Here is a 12,744-nt window from a genome sequence, read left to right as displayed (position 1 = left end):
GCTGATTCAAAGGTAGAAGAGAGTAAGAAGGAAGAACAAAAATCTAGAATTCTGTACTCAGATATTTTTCCAAATGTTTTGATGTTCTTATTCCACTTTAAAAACTTGAAACCAGAAACAAATAATACATTGTGAGGAAAGTTTATACAAGAAGGATAATGGAAAACAAAGAGTAGCAAACCTATTCTAAACAATGAGAAAATTTTTTGTATTTTTTAAGTTAAAATAAAATGTTTAAAGTATATAACTATCTATACTTTTGCCTTTAGCTAACTTTTTCAATTCAACAAACAGGGAAACTGAGGAAAGTTAATGAAGTTTACAAAGAGGTGGGCAGGGTTTGGGGAAATCAACAAGAATAATTCAGTGCCACAGACCTAGCAACAGTGAGGAATGCTTTTCCTCCTCCATACTTGAGGACAGTAGCTATATGGAAAGGAATTTGGCTTTTGGTGGAGGGCCAACTGAAGATGACCCAGCAGGGAGGTAGCCACAGAATAAAGCCACCAACCTCCTCTCCTCCTGCCTCTGCTCTCCAGCTAGTGCCACTATTGGAGAGATTTCTAGAAGATAGGTAACATAATCCATCACTTTTGTCTATTACATCCACTCTTGATATTTACATGGGTGGAATGTTTGTGCAATCAACACAGTGAATTTACAAATCTGATTGCATAATGTAACATCTTGAAGAAATATCGATGAGAACATATCCCATCTGTACATCTAAAATATTAGCTATACCGTTGCTTTTCATATAAAGTAGCAAGCGAAAAGAAGGTGAGGGCAATTAATAAAACAACACAATAGCAACAAACATTATTGGTAAGGTCCCCATTTGTGTAGCTCATCACAAAGCCAAAGTTGCTAATCAGAACTTTATTCTTCTACCACTCTTTCTGAGTTTCACTTACTATTCACCACCACCTTGACTTAATGGCATTCTTTTCCTGGAGGGATGAGTCAAACCTTCATTCCTAAGAAAACTCCTGGATCTTTAGTGTTTCTGTTCTTCATTGAGTTACCTCAGTTTTTCATTGACCAGGACTATTGGACAATGGTGTACTTAGAGGCATCCCATTGAGTTCCCTGGATTCCACATATAGTTTTATTTGTATATACCCCTTCCCACCATTGTGTAGCAGCAAGTCAATTTCCCCTGGGTAATAAAATCAGTCTCCTTGGCCCCCTTCCCACCCTGTTCTTCTAGCACATGAGGACCTTAAAGTGACCAGAGACTTGCCTCATTATTCAACTCTATCAATCCCTGACTGTATTCTTTGGTGGAAACATTCTCCCTTGGACACTAGGACTTTCAAATTCCTTCAATCACAGTGTTGCCAGACAAAGAACCAAAAAATTCATTGAGTGTATTTATTGGTATAACAGTGATGGGGACACTTTTACCTACACCTCTTGGTTTTTGGACCCATAGATTCCTGCACAGTATGTTGACTGCTGGCTTTAGGCATATACCATATTCTGTTGTACTGTACTTGACCTTGCAAGGCATGGTATCTCAACTGGTTTTGGAGCCTGGAGCATGTGATAAGTCCAGTGATTTATGTGGGAGTGAGCCTGTTGTTGAACTTCTTTTGCTATAAAAGATGTCCCCCTGGTCTGAGGCAATCTTGTTTGGGATGAAAGGTAACGGACAAGTCATTCTATAAGTCTAGGGAGGATGAGAGATGGCTACCACTCTTCAACACTTAAAATCATATCCTGGGCTGGGCTTGGTGTTCAGACTATAGGAGCTGAGGTGTTCCTTCAGTGCTGCCATCAACACTTTCTGGTTTTCTACTTGTTTTCTAAATTGCACAGTCTTGGTTTTCAATTGCTCTTTTTGTCTGTGTATACTCTCTATAGCTCTCTGAAGCAGCCTGCTGACCCCATTTTCATTATTATTACTAATTCTTCAGTAGCAGCTAAGCGCCATGGTCACATGATCTCTCGCACTTTGCCTTCCACCTGCATCTCACCCCATGTCATCACCAGGGAAAATCTGAACAATCACGATGCCACCTCATTCTGTGGCTAAGCATTGTACCGCTTTCCCACAGCAAAGTGGCTTTCTGTGTACCCCTCAAAAACATGAGCACTGATTTTCAGAATCCCATTTGCAAGTTTGTTTCCTGGGACATTTCTGGTACCAGTTACTGTATCTGCCAAGGTTCTCACAAGGAACAAAAGACACACAAATGGGGTAATTGAGGAGAATTTGTTAAAGGGACTATTTATAGAAGTGTGGACAGTATTTAATGACATCCAGAAAGGATAGTGTATGATATAAGAGCAAGCAGTATATGCATATTCATACATATATCATTTTTAAAAAATGAGCATTTTCAGCAGTTTTTGAGCTCTCCTTAAAATTACTGAAATAAAAATAACAAGTGCATACTTCAGCATACGTTGAGACATGAAGAAGAGGCTAAAATCAATGAAGCTTTCATTCATATATAGAAAACAATATGGGTTGATTATTGATACATGATAAGAAATCTGTAAGAAAATATTTCATAGAATGCCTGGACTACTACAAAGAATGTTACAATTTTCTTCTGGATAATTATAACCAATTCATAGTTCCTTCTATATTTCTATATAAGACCTGTGTTTGGGTTGTGTTCTACATGTACGCATAGGAAAAATACTCTACATCTATTTCATAGTTTATAATTGTTTAACCAGAATATTTTTAAGTAGAATAGCATGAATAATTTGCCATCAGCAATAGCCTGTATTTTTGTAACTATGAAGACTATTCTTATTTCCTAATACAAATCATACTATAAGATGTTTTTAATGAGAATCATTCCCATAAAGCTCTTTTCCAGAAACACACACACACACATTTTTTTCTGTTGCAAATATTTCTCTATTTTGTATGTGGGCCACTGCCACAGCATGGCCACCGACCAGGGGTGTAGGTCCATGCCCGGGAAGCGAACCCAGGTTGCCGAAGCAGAGCACACCAAACTTAGCCACTAGGCTACCAGGGCTGCCCCCCCCACACACATTTTTTTAACTACATGGATTATTCAAGTTGACTTGAAAATTTAAATTGTGAATTTGCTAATGGAAGACAGTCTTTGAAATAAGCAAACACACTAGTCATTGACTGCAATTTGACCAAACCAGGCTGTTTCAAAACTGTGAGATCAATCAGTTCCTTGAAAATTATTGCTAAATCTGATGTATAGAATTGCATTTTTAATTTTACAGAATTTAATTTCTTGGTTTGATTACTCTGCATTGCTCAGGTTATAAAAGCCACCTGATGAGTTATTTTTATTTATAGTGCTCCCATTCAAGGTGCCCATAATTATATTTCAGTGGAATGGAAATAAGCAATCATCTATTTCAGTACCTTTAATTTTTTTTGAAATTAAGCTATTGCCAAATGTTAAAGAACTGTTTTTAAAGATAAAATATTATTTGCTAAGATGATAAATAAGGAAATTTGCACATATGTGTATTACAAAATCATTACAAATGGATGAAGTTATAATTTCCATTTGGCAAAGTCAGTGAGTTTCAGAATCATTAAACATTTATTGAGTACCTTCTGTGTGCCATGCGTTTTCACATGGCACCTTCATTTAGTGCTCAGAAATGTATAAATTTGATGTTTTTAATAATACAAAAGAAAGTCTACTCTTATTTAGGAGGCATCTTGTGAATACTGTAACCATCAGGATACATAGAGATACGTTTCAGATTCTTTAACTGGCCTAGATGAACTTCATGGCCTCCCCACTCTGATCACTCCTCTAGGCACATCCCCTGTGGCAGCTATCCGGATCTTATTTCAGTGCCTCAAAACGCCTTGCTCTCTTTGGCTTCTGATCTTCTCCCTTGCTCATCCCTCTGCCTGTCTTCATCTCCATTCCTGCTCCTACATTGTCACCTTTCCAGTGAACCAAGTCCTAATCATCTTTCAGATGCCACCCTAAATGTCCCCTTATTCATTTAATGATGCCTAACAAGTATTTATTAAATATATTATCTAGTCCCACTTGACTAAGTTAGGTGATCTTGCTACATGTTCTTAAAGCCCCTTCAAATTGTATCACAGTAGTTATCAACTATTACCATAATTTCTTATTTAATGTACCTGTCTCTCTTGCAAGATACTTAGCTTAGAGAAGGCCAGGCAATGACTATGTTGTTTCTCCTTTAAATTCTGCCACCTATCACCAAGACTTCTCTGTAATAAATGCTCATAAACATTTGGGTAAATGAATCATTGAACAAATCAGACTCATTATGGATCACAAAATACTTTAATGAGTACTACAGAAGAAGCAAGGATACAAGTGGGGCAGAGCCCTCTGCTTGTTCTAAATAACACAGCATGTCTGGGCTTTAAACCCGGAGGAACAGCACAACTTGTGGAGACTGTCACAGATTTGTGAAGAAGCTGTGTCCTTATGGAATGTGAGCCTGGTGTGGCAAGTGGGGTCTTCAGAGGGAAAGACCTTAGCATTCTCTCTTCTAGAGTGTGCATATGCCACATCACTTCAAAGCTGATGCATCAAATGGTTGTCATGTTGAAAGAACTCCCAACAAATCATTAGCAGTCTGCACAGCCAGTTCATAGTGCAGCGGCTCAGGGGCTGCTGAAGATACTCTGCTTGGTTCACACAGTTGATCTTTCTGCCTGGAAGTCATGCCACTCAGTGCTCAGAGGGAATATTTTTTACACTAATGAAATCAAGAATTATAGAGAGCCCTCAGGTCAGAAGTGACCCATGCAATGATGGAAACATAGCAATGAAAGATGTATATGTGAAAGAAATAATTGTCAATTTGGTAACTATAATTTCCCACTTGGTTTAAATGAGATTTTCCTTGCTCACTCAATCAGCGTGTGAACCAGCACTTCCGCGGCGAGCACCACCAGGCTGATCTGCCTTGTCTGACTGCACGTGGTTCTCCGAATTCTTAAACATTCTTTTTCCTTCCTGCCTCCCTCCCACTCCTCGTTTCAAATGCTTTCATCTTTAAATCCAGTTGTTTTTGTCAATGTTATAAGAACGACAAGTGAGATCTTGTAGAATGTCAAATTTATTTATTTACAACAGACTTCATACAAGATCTCTGAAGTCTGGGGGTGAAGGAGGAGACTGCTAATGACTTGTCAGAAGAACAGTTACTCAAATTAAATCGGGTTTTGTAAGTCTTATTGAAGGCGCCCCCATCAAGTGATGCTGAGTAAGGCATCGCTTTCCAGCAGAGGTGGTGGGCAGTGAGCACATTGTAAGACTTATCTACAGTGAGGAGCTCAGGCAGAGAATCCCACCCATCATTTTCACTTCCTTATGAAAATCAACGATTGGTGCTTTGAGGAACAGAATACCAATTAGAACATTTGGGGCATGAAGATAATTTAGTGGATGAAGAAACAAAAATATCATCATCACTTCTGTTGCTTACAGCAAATTATCAGGTGGTCCAGAGAATGAGAGAGCTGGTGAACATTGCACATTCAGGAGCTCAGTTCCCCAAGGTGCAACAAGAAGACACGTTCATCATTGAAAGCAGGCGTAGCTTCTGGACATTTCGGCACTGATTTTTAAAAGTGTGGAAATAACTCTTGCTTTAATATAAATCGGAGCTGAAGGTGGGTAATAATGTTACTCCCTGATCTGGGTTGCCTTTAACTCCCAATTCTAAACTGTGTTACATTAACTAGAAACATACAGATATCAAACCAAACATTTATTCACATACATTTCCTGACAGATATAAAGTCACTTTGTACTTTACCTTTGTGAATGACAATTCAAAGAGGTTTACAGGTGATTTAATCACTTTAGCCAGTTTTCATAAATGCGGTATGAGGAGGGATTTATATTGCCAAATTGGACAAGGCGCATTTTTGAGTTTGCATAGACTGTTCTGCAAATTGTTCTGTTTTCTTACTCTACACCCCAGGTTTCTCAACATAGAATCTCTATTGGATTTACTTTCTCTGAGTGGGAAATGATTGACGGAACTAAATGAAGGCTTCAGTGTCAAGGGTGAGCATCAGTGAGCAGAAACAGGCTGCAAAGTGCCTTGCCTTATCAGAAGCCCAAAATGATAAATCTATAATAATTAAAACAGTGTGATGCTGGCAAAAATAGATCAATGAAACAATTTACATAGTCCTTAAAGAGACTCAGAGGTGATGCATATAATATGAAAAGGAATTGATTATTCAAAAAACCATAGGGGTAATTAGCTATATAAGCAAGCACACACACCCCCCCTTAGATTTTTTTTTTTTTTTTTTTTTGGTGAGGAAGATCAGCCCTGAGCTAACATCCGATGCTAATCCTTCTCTTTTTTGCTGAGGAAGGTTGGCCCTGGGCTAACAACCGTGCCCATCTTCCTCTACTGTATAGGGGACGCTGCCACAGCATGGCTTGACAAACGGTGCATTGGTGTGCGCCCGGGACCGAACCTGCAAACCCTGGGCCGCTGAAGTGGAGTGTGTGCACTTAACTGCTACGCCACTGGGCTGGTCCCCACCCCTCTTAGATTTTTGTCAAACCTCACATGAAAAAATATTCTGATCTGTTTTATTTATTTATTTGTGAGGAAAATCAGCCCTGAGCTAACATCCATGCTAATCCTCCTCCTTTTTTGTTTTTTGCTGAGGAAGACCGGCTCTGAGCTAACATCTATTGCCAATCCTCCTCCTTTTTTTTTTTTTTTCTCCCCAAAGCCCCAGTAGATAGTTGTATGCCATAGTTGCACATCCTTCTAGCTGCTGTATGTGGGACACGGCCTCAGCATGGCCGGAGAAGCGGTGCGTCGGTGCGTGCCCGGGATCTGAACCCGGGCCGCCAGTAGCAGAGTGCGTGCACTTAACTGCTAAGCCACGGGGCTGGCCCTCTGATCTGTTTTAAAATCTATACTTACATTCGTACTTAAATCATAAATGTCACAAAAAATCTATAAACATATTAGGCTAAGAAATAGATCAGGAAAGTATTTCTAATTTTTAAAAAATTCTCCAGAAGAAATAATATAATAAGCCCTAGTATACTTAGCCTCACAAGATATATCATCCATACATCAAAGGCACTGTGGGGCCGGCCCTGTGGCTTGGCGGTTAAGTGCTCGCACTCCGCTGCTGGCGCCCCGGGTTCGGATCCCGGACGCGCACCGACGCACCGCTTCTCCGGCCATGCTGAGGCCACGTCCCACATACAGCAACTAGAAGGATGTACAGCTATGACATACAACTATCTACTGGGGCTTTGGGGGGAAAAAATAAATAAATAAAATCTTTAAAAAAAAAAAAGGCACTGTGAAAAAGTAAAGATCAGATGACAAGCTAAGAAAAACATTTGCAACATTTATGACAGAATAATAGTTAATGGAGAGATATTTAAGATATACATAGGCCACACAAATCTTGAGGAAAAAACAGTAAAACCAAAATAAAATAAAGTAGGAAAATGATGTGGATGAATATTTTAAGGGAAATTAAATATTGATAATTACAAAACTTAAAAAAAGATAAATTAAACTTAAAAAAGATAATTACAAAACTTAAAAAAAGATTAAAAAAAAGATAAAAAAACATCAATTAAAAACCAAGCTATAATAAACACTCAAAATCTTTCTGCAGATCGAGTGCATCTTCAGACACAAGAGCTGTTACCCTGGCTCCATCCTTGCCGACTCACCTGGTTTGATTGTGCCCGTCTATTGATGGCCACAGCTGCTGCTGGTTGTAACTCTAGTTAGCAACTTCCTTAGGTTTCAGGCAACCACTCGGCCGTTTCCCCCCATTGAAGATGTGGCATAGCTTTCTTATGTGGCTAGCCTCCGAGTACTGTGCTCTAGAGGCTGGTTGTCCTTAACATTTTCCCACATCTTTGTAAAGAGTATCTCAATTACCCTACTGAGTTTGGCATCAGTTTCCTGTTAGGATATATCAGGATAAATAGGAAAACCTTGTTTTTGTTGTTACGGGAACCTGACATTATCTTACGGGAATTATATTTTAGCTCATATTCCAATTTGAGTTCCTTCGCAAGCTTTATGTGCTTATCTATAAAGTTTTGAATGGATATTAATTTAAACATTAAATGAACAAAGAGATTAATTTTCCATTAAATCAATTTCTTTTTAATATGGACACTAGAAAAGAAGCTTTTACTATGCATTACTTACAGTTTGTCTTAATTTCATTTATTAAGATTTTAATCTAATAGTATTGCTAATTCAGAAAAAAATTTTATCTTTAGAGTAAATTGAAATAAAGTAAAACTAAGCATTATTAACATGTATTTGGGAAATAAACTTTTATATAAATTTTTAACTTGTTCTCACTAACACCACCAAAAGAAACAGAAACATCCACTAAGCAAGTGGATGCTGTGACAATGACAGAGAAGAGCACCATTAAACTGGGAATTTTGTAAAAATACTTCAATGCAGCAAAAATGAACAGGAAAAATATGAAGCCAATGTATCAATTGAGGAAAATTCCCCCTGAAAAAATAATCATAAAACAGAAGTAAACTGTATAATAATAGTTAAAATGCAATTAAATATACTCATAAAAGCACTTAACAATATAAAAAACCACCTTGATTCATAAATTGAGAAACTGAGAATAGAAATGAACAACAACAACAACAAACAAAACCCAGGAAGAAAGAAAGTTGATTGAACAAAGGGAAGATGGAAGAAAAAAAACCAAAATGATGTCAGAAATAGATAATATATGATAAGATGTCCAGGGAAGAATAGCCTGAAATTAAATTTTAATTATGGGCGTTGAAGAAAGGAGAACAGCAAATAAAAGAATAAAAGTGATTAAAAAAGGAGTAAAAAGGATAAAATGGGAAGTAGTGGAAATGAAAGACAGGAAAAGAAGGAATAACATTCATATAATTTTATTTCCTGAAGAATAAAACAAAACAATGGAACAGAAATAATATTTAAAACTCGAATTTAAGAAAACTTTCCACACTGTTATACACACACACACACACACAAATGTTTTATATATGTATTATACGTACACACATATATGCATTATGTGTATAATATACACATACATACACATGCGGGGAAACACTCATATCTTCTAAAGTCAGTATCATGTTATTTAATGAGAAACAGCAGTGATATTTCCACTAAGAACAAGGCAAGTATATGCACAATCTTTGCTACATTCAGCACTTTACTGCAAATATTAGCCAATGCAATTGATCAAGAGAAATGACTTAGAAGCAAAAGAATAGGTAAAATAGGTAAAGAAGAAGTAAAACTATCTTTATTTGCAGCTGACATAAATGTATATCCAGAAAACTCCGAAGAATCTAAAGAATCAATGATGAAACTAACTTAAAAAAATCAGTAAGCTATCAGGACATATAATGAACATACAAAAATTAATAGAACCGGTTAGAAGACCAGTTGCAGAAAAGTCTGAAACATTTCTGAAAGACACAAAAGTAGACTTGAACAAATGGAAAAACATCCCCTGTTCTTAAGTAGGGTAATTCAACATTATAAAGATGTTATCACTGTCCAAGTTATTTTCTAAATTTTAACTCAGTACTCACTAAAAAGAAAAATAACAGTAATCGTTTTTCATGGAGTTAGACTAATTGACACTAAACTTGATATAGGAAAAAACCCCTCAGAATAGTACTGAAAACCTATGAGGGAGATAAACCCTTCCACATATTACTATAAATTCTCTGTAATTCATATAGTTTGGTACTGGTGCATGGATAGACAAATAGAATTTGGACTAGAATAGAAAGCCAAGAAATAGACCCAAACACATATGGAAACTTAGTATATGATAAAGGCAGCAGATAAACTTATAACTGAGGTGACATTTACAAAAAGATACAATTAATTCCGTAATAAATAGTGGAATGCATTATTCCCCAAAAATTTGAATCAAAAGAGCATAAGGGATAAATTATAATGTCACATAAAATATAATTTAGAATAAAAATCACAAAGGAAAGAGAATGATGTTGCTTATTGATAAATGTTATGGGAAGTCAAGAAATAAACATTGGTATGTAACATTGTGCACTATAATATATGCATACATAAATTCAAGCATATATAAGTGAGATCAAGGAAAAGATTCTTCCTTATTGTAGAATGCTATGTAATAAAAGTAGAAGGAATAGCAGTGTTAAAAAAATCACCAGCTTGCAACCATCATGCTTATAATTTAGAAAGTTAGATGAGAAACAGGATATTTACATGCTCTTAGAATATCTCCCCAAAAAGTGCTCATTAAATTACAAAGAGAAAAATGCTATGTTTACAACAGGTGAGAAATCTGATAGATATCACCCCAATCAGGTGGTCAAAGTTAGCATCACCAGTACAGAAAAAGCAACATCACGTGATTCATGGCAGAGCCACATCACTTCTATTGCGTTCCCGCAACAAATACGTAACCCTAATCTAATCATAAGAAAACGTCAAAGTTGAGGGACGGTCTACAAAATAACTGGCCTAAATTTCTCCAAAAATGGCAATGACATGAAAGACAAAGAAAGGCTAAGGAATGTTTAAGATTACGGGTGAATAAAGAATCATGACAAATAAATGCAATGTGGGATCCTGGACTAGAGAAAAATTATCTAAAGAGCAGTACTGTGACAAATCGTGAAATCAGAACATGGGCTGCATATTAATCAATAGCGTTTATTCAATGTTAAATTTCATGATTTTTATAATTTTCTGTGCTTATGTAAGAAAATATCTCTGTTTTTAGAAAATAAATATGGAAGTGTTTACAGGTAAAGGAGCCTGAAGTGTGCAAACTCTCAAACGGTTCAGAAAAAAAATTGTGTGTGTTTCTGTATGTTGTGCACATATGCACATAGAGAGAGACAGAGAAGAGGAAGAGATAGACACTGAGAGAAGGACAAAGAAATGAGGAAATATTAACAATTAGTGAATCTGGCTGAAGGGTATGTAGGGTGGCTAGATAAAATTCAGGGCGCTCAGTTAAATTAGAATTTCAAATAAACAAAAAATATTTTTGTAGGATAAATATGTCTCAAATATTGCAGTGACATACTTCTTCTAAATAAATTATTTGTTGTTTTTCTGAAACTCATGTTTAATTGAATGCCCTCTCTCTATTTATGCTAATTGACAACTCCACCTGCTACCTTTAACGTGGATAGTGATTTGCCTTTTTCTTTCTTTTTTTTTTTTTTGCTGAGGAAGATTTGCCGTAGGCTAACATCCGCTGCCAATCTTCCTCTTTTTTTTTTTTGTTTGTGGGCCACTACCACAGCATGGCCAGTGACAGATGAGTGGTGTAGGTCTGAGCCCAGGAACTGAACCTGGGCTGCCGAAGCAGAGTGCACGGAACCTAACCACTAAGCCACCAGGGCTGGCCTGTGATTTACTTTTATAAACATGAAATATTAACTGATATAATAAACAATCTGTATAATATCCTTATTGATTCTCTGGCATTTAAAATTATTTCAAAATAAAAAGTTATAATAATCTGGGTTCTTAAATTCCTAATTTCTGTGAACTAATTTATATGTGCTTTAGAGGACGAGGGGCAGAAATGAAGTAGGCAAAATTTTGAGGTTTCCTCAGAAAAGGATATATTTGCATATTTCTTTAGAAATCAGTTAATCATATTTGATAATAATTACTTCATCCCTTATAATGAGGGTCAATAAGGCTAATTAATTTCTCCAAGGTATTGCAATTTAGCAAGATCCCTATAGTATATTGCCAAAAGTAATCTTATCAATACAATAAGTCAAATATCAAAGATATTTCCATGAATTGATTTTTTTCACTCATTCTTCCATCCATCATTATAATCCACAGACAGTTATTAAAATTTTATTATATTAGGAACTGTGTCAATTAAAAAATTAAATATTAAAGCTATCTTTTAGGTTGAACAAAGTGAGTTTCTGAATCTGAAACTATAATTATTAAGACTTTTCCACCTAAATTCATTGGAGTAAGATTCATAAAATATATACTAATAGAATAGAAATCAAGCAAAATTACCAAATAAAAACTTTTCAGAAGTACTCCTCACAGGATAGTGAAGTTAATGTTAAATAGAATTTTAATAAAATGGAATATGAAGAGTTATTTATATAATCTATATGTAAGTAGGAATTAACATGGGTATCTTATTCTTTATAAAATTATGTTAAATAATCATTTTGTTCTCAGAGAATGTACTACCTACTGTTTCAACCCTTAAATGCTCATTTGTAACTCTAAAAGTCAGACATTTGCCTGTGGTGAGAAACCCAATCTGCTAATTACTACTATTAATTTGAATGGTGACTTTACCTTTGTAAATATGAAATATTAGCAAATGTGATAAAAATGCATTTTGAATCTAAAAAATCAACACATAAATGCCTTTTAAACTTTTATTTAAATATGCCTGTATATCAAAATGTCTATTTACATAAATTTGTAAGCAAGCAAAATTTCTCACTGTCTCTCTCTCTCTCTCTCTTTTTTTTTGGTGAGGAAGATTAGCCCTGAGCTTACATCTGTTGCCAATCCTCCTCTTTTTGCTGAGGAAGATTGGCCCTGGGCTAATATCTGTGCCCATCTTCCTCTACTTTATGTGTGGGACGCCTGCCACAGTATGGCTTGATAAGCGGTGCTTAGGGCCACACCTGGGAACGGAAGCGGAGTGTGCCAACTTAACCACTATGCCACTGGGCCCACCCCATATCTTTTCTTTTTATA

The 12,744-nt window shown here is 36.2% G+C and overlaps 1 long non-coding RNA gene across 10 annotated transcripts in view; it reads left to right on the top strand.

Annotated features, from left to right (window-relative positions):
• The window catches only part of LOC147913088 (uncharacterized), a 125,210-nt gene that overhangs the window by 101,539 nt on the left and 10,927 nt on the right, over positions 1 to 12,744 (top strand). For 6 of the 10 annotated variants that reach the window (XR_015549119.1, XR_015549127.1, XR_015549129.1 and 3 more), the window contains 2 exons: positions 5,442 to 5,626; positions 5,941 to 6,248. The exons of 1 other annotated variant lie outside the window; for it this stretch is intronic. This is a non-coding gene — a long non-coding RNA (uncharacterized LOC147913088). Of the gene's footprint in view, positions 1 to 5,441; positions 5,627 to 5,940; positions 6,249 to 7,627; positions 8,161 to 12,744 lie in introns of those variants that run through there. 3 more of the 10 variants (XR_015549120.1, XR_015549123.1, XR_015549124.1) reach the window with 3 other exon arrangements.

This window comes from Ceratotherium simum, chromosome 30 (genome assembly GCF_057802395.1).
Source record: "Ceratotherium simum simum isolate JZ-2026a chromosome 30, ASM5780239v1, whole genome shotgun sequence".
Taxonomy (NCBI): domain Eukaryota; kingdom Metazoa; phylum Chordata; class Mammalia; order Perissodactyla; family Rhinocerotidae; genus Ceratotherium; species Ceratotherium simum.
Note: the sequence above shows the minus strand (reverse complement) of the source record. Positions and strands in the feature narration are given on the sequence as shown.